The 4,863-nt window shown below is 43.1% G+C and overlaps 1 pseudogene; it reads left to right on the top strand.

Annotated features, from left to right (window-relative positions):
- Nucleotides 1–1,346: 1,346 nt before the first annotated feature.
- Nucleotides 1,347–2,472, top strand: LOC147731707 (kelch-like protein 12 pseudogene; annotated as a pseudogene).
- Nucleotides 2,473–4,863: the final 2,391 nt, after the last annotated feature.

The raw sequence follows: 4,863 nt of genomic DNA, 5'->3' as shown, positions 1-4,863 counted from the left end.
CATCCCTAAAGGAAAGTTTGCTGCCAGCAGCACACAGACCAGGACACTGCTTTGTGGATTGCTACAGTTAACATACCTGGTTCTGCCCGTTTTCTTGAAGTTTTCACAATTTACGTTTGCAATTTACAGACAGCAAGTATACGACATAGTGTACAACTTTTAACAGGCCATCTTTTGCTTCTATGTACATTATGCAGGCTAGTACATTTGCAACAGAAGATAATGGATTGTTTTAACAGTTTTGTAAAACAAAACTTCCAAAAAGGCTTGAATGTGAACATTATTAACACGCAAACACTCATTTTCTCTTTTACACATTCAGGTTCTCTGAGGTGGGAGGTTGCCCAACTAGATCACAGCATTCAAAGTCTCTCCAGTTAGGGTTGATAATTTCATATTTCAGGCTCAGATAGAGGACTCGGAAGCAACACGAGTCAGTGCAAAAAAAGCTCTGCCCTCTTTGGGCCCACTGCCTGGAATTATTTTTACGGACTGCTTTCAAACACGTCCACATTGGGTGCGAGATATGTGCAATTGAAGAATTATGCCCAGGGCGGGTGGCACAGAGGTACCCAGATTTTGGCAAGTGCCTGTTGAGGGCTCATGCATCATCAAAAAATAAAGGCTGGTCCTGGGGCTACTTCATTTTTCACGCAGGACACAGACGCCGGCATCACAACGCTGGGTTCCCATTGATGTCACCACCTCCCAGCTGTCGATAATGGGATCGTAGCACTCGATGCTGCTCAGCAGAGAGTTTCCATCATACCCTGCTATTGCATAAAGCCTCCCTCGCAGCACTGTTGCACCCACATAGCACCTTGGCGTGGTCATACTGGTGACTGTCGTCCAGGAATCCGTCCGGATGTTGTATGCCTCCACAGAAGAGAGATGTGCTGTTCCATCGAAGCCCCCTACCACATATATGTGGTCATTTAAAAGAGAGACGCCAGCGCCTGAACGCTTTGTGGCCATTGGTGTGACATTTGACCAGTGCCCTGTGTGAGGGTCATACTTTTCTACCGAGCTTAAAATGTTCAGGCCATCGTATCCTCCTCCAAGAGCGGTGGCCCCCGCTAATCCTCGGCGCACATTCATGGGAGCCACAGGGTACCAAACGCCATCCTCTTCAGATGTGAAATGAAATGAAATGAAATGAAAAATTGCATTTGTACAGCGCATAACCGCCCTGGGGCCTCACAGCGCTTCCGCAGCTAATCCAAGCATTCCACTGAACTGAGCCGGGAGCGGCCATCGTACCCACCAATCACATAGATGCGATCATTGAGCCTGTGCCGTCGCTTGGTCTGTGCGTGCACTGTTTGGGGCTCACGCCCCCGGTTTTGGTAGTGTATCGGCCGCTACCCGGGCCCGGAGGAAAAAGAGGTGGGGGAAATAACGAGGCCGCAGGCATGTTTTTGCGAGGTAATTGACCCCGTATCTCTGCTTCACTCACATCCTCCGGGTCCCCAATGATGCAAAACCATGGCTCCCAAGGACATCATGACCAACTCCCACGCCAAGTCCATCCTGAATTCAATGAACTCCCTGCGCAAGAGTAACACGCTCTGTGATATCATCCTGAAAGTTGACGAAAAGGAGTTTCGTGCCCAACGCTTTGTACTGGCAGCTTGCAGTGACTATTTCTGTGCCATGTTCACCAGCGAGCTTTCAGAAAAGGGAAAACCGTTTGTGGATATACAGGGCCTCACCGCTGCCACCATGGAAATTCTCCTGGATTTTGTCTACACTGAGACTGTGCATGTAACAGTAGAAAACGTGCAGGAGTTACTGCCAGCTGCATGTTTGCTTCAGCTAAAAGGTGTGAAACGAGCTTGCTGTGAATTTCTGGAAAGCCAGCTAGATCCGTCGAACTGTTTGGGGATTCGTGATTTTGCGGAGACCCAAAACTGTGTAGATCTGATGCAGGCCGCCGAGGTGTTCAGCCAGAAGCATTTTCCTGAGGTTGTGCAGCATGAAGAGTTCATCCTCCTGCATCAGGAGGAAGTGGAGAAACTCATCAAGTGTGATGAAATTCAGGTGGACTCCGATGAGCCTGTGTTTGAAGCAGTCATAAACTGGAGGAAGCACTCAAAGAAGGAGAGGGAGGAGTCTCTGCCGGACCTCCTTCAATATGTGCGCATACCACTTCTCACTCCCAGATATATCACTGATGTCATTGATGTGGAGCCCCTGATTCACTGCAGCTTGTCTTGCAGGGATTTGGTAGATGAAGCAAATAAATTCCACCTGAGGCCTGAATTGCGGAGTCAAATGCAGGGACCAAGGACTAGGGCACAACTCGGGGCTAATGAAGTGCTACTTGTAATTGGAGGTTTTGGGAGCCAGCAGTCTCCAATTGATATTGTAGAGAAGTATGACCCCAAAACCCATGAATGGAGCTTTCTGCCGAGCATTACCCGTAAAAGGCGATATGTTGCCACAGTGTCGCTCATTTTCATGCACTTTTAACCATTCCATAAATCTTGTGTTTAGGGCCCCTGGAAGCATGTGTTATCTCTTTTGTCAAAAATCTGCTGTTTTTGATTGAACATTAAATGCCTCCAAATAGTATTTAATTCACTTCCCGAGCCCCTGGAAGCATGAAAATCACTTTAAACATGCTAATTTTAGCACTAACACTGATGATCCACCTACAAATGTGAACTGACGTTCAAAAATAAAACATTTGAAAACGGACCATTTTCCACATTTCTGAAGCATGACGTAATGGGGGGGTGTTATCTCTTTTGTCGAAAATCAGCCGTTTTTGCTCGAACATTAAATGCCTCCAAATGGTATTTAATTAACTTCCCGGGGTGAAGAAACCCTTTTTGAGAACTCAGAGTGAGTAAATTGGCCATTTTCATGCACTTTTAACCATTCCATAAATCTTGTGTTTAGGGCCCCTGGAAGCATGAAAATCACTTTAAACATGCTAATTTTAGCTCTAACACTGATGATCCACCTACAAATGTGAACTGACGTTCAAAAATAAAACATTTGAAAACGGACCATTTTCCACATTTCTGAAGCATGACGTAATGGGGGGGGGGGGGTGTTATCTCTTTTGTCAAAAATCAGCTGTTTTTGCTTGAACATTAAATGCCTCCAAATAGTATTTAATTCATTTCCCGAGCCCCTGGAAGCATGAAAATCACTTTAAACATGCTAATTTTAGCTCTAACACTGATGATCCACCTACAAATGTGAACTGACGTTCAAAAATAAAACATTTGAAAACGGACCATTTTCCACATTTCTGAAGCATCACGTAATGGGGGTGTTATCTCTTTTGTCGAAAATCAGCCGTTTTTGCTCGAACATTAAATGCCTCCAAATGGTATTTAATTAACTTCCCGGGGTGAAGAAGGTGAGAGTGAGTAAATTGGCCATTTTCATGCACTTTTAACCATTCCGTAAATCTTGTGTTTAGGGACCCTGGAAGCATGAAAATCACTTTAAACATGCTAATTTTAGCTCTAACACTGATGATCCACCTACAAATGTGAACTGACGTTCATAAATAAAACATTTGAAAACGGACCATTTTCCACATTTCTGAAGCATGACGTAATGGGGGGTGTTATCTCTTTTGTCAAAAATAAGCTGTTTTTGATTGAACATTAAATGCCTCCAAAAAGTATTTAATTCACTTCCCGAGCCCCTGGAAGCATGAAAATCACTTTAAACATGCTAATTTTAGCTCTAACACTGATGATCCACCTACAAATGTGAACTGACGTTCAAAAATAAAACATTTGAAAACGGACCATTTTCCACATTTCTGAAGCATGACGTAATGGGGGGTGTTATCTCTTTTGTCGTAAATCAGCCATTTTTGCTCGAACATTAAATGCCTCCAAATGGTATTTAATTAACTTCCCGGGGTGAAGAAACCCTTTTTGGGAACTCAGAGTGAGTAAATTGGCCATTTTCATGCACTTTTAACCATTCCATAAATCTTGTGTTTAGGGCCCCTGGAAGCATGAAAATCACTTTAAACATGCTAATTTTAGCTCTAACACTGATGATCCACCTACAAATGTGAACTGACGTTCAAAAATAAAACATTTGAAAACGGACCATTTTCCACATTTCTGAAGCATGACGTAATGGGGGGTGTTATCTCTTTTGTCGAAAATCAGCCGTTTTTGCTCGAACATTAAATGCCTCCAAATGGTATTTAATTAACTTCCCGGGGTGAAGAAACCCTTTTTGAGAACTCAGAGTGAGTAAATTGGCCATTTTCATGCACTTTTAACCATTCCATAAATCTTGTGTTTAGGGCCCCTGGAAGCATGAAAATCACTTTAAACATGCTAATTTTAGCTCTAACACTGATGATCCACCTACAAATGTGAACTGACGTTCAAAAATAAAACATTTGAAAACGGACCATTTTCCACATTTCTGAAGCATGACGTAATGGGGGGGTGTTATCTTTTTTGTCAAAAATCAGCTGTTTTTGCTTGAACATTAAATGCCTCCAAATAGTATTTAATTTACTTCCCGAGGCCCTGGAAGCATGAAAATCACTTTAAACATGCTAATTTTAGCTCTAACACTGATGATCCACCTACAAATGTGAACTGACGTTCAAAAATAAAACATTTGAAAACGGACCATTTTCCACATTTCTGAAGCATGACGTAATGGGGGGGTGTTATCTCTTTTGTCGAAAATCAGCCGTTTTTGCTCGAACATTAAATGCCTCCAAATGGTATTTAATTAACTTCCCGGGGTGAAGAAACCCTTTTTGAGAACTCAGAGTGCGTAAATTGGCCATTTTCATGCACTTTTAACCATTCCATAAATCTTGTGTTTAGGGCCCCTGGAAGCATGAAAATCACTTTAAACATG

This window comes from Lissotriton vulgaris, chromosome 2_1 (assembly GCF_964263255.1).
Source record: "Lissotriton vulgaris chromosome 2_1, aLisVul1.2, whole genome shotgun sequence".
NCBI lineage: Eukaryota > Metazoa > Chordata > Amphibia > Caudata > Salamandridae > Lissotriton > Lissotriton vulgaris.
The sequence above is the reverse complement of the archived record's forward strand: the minus strand, read 5'-3'. Positions and strand labels throughout refer to the sequence as shown.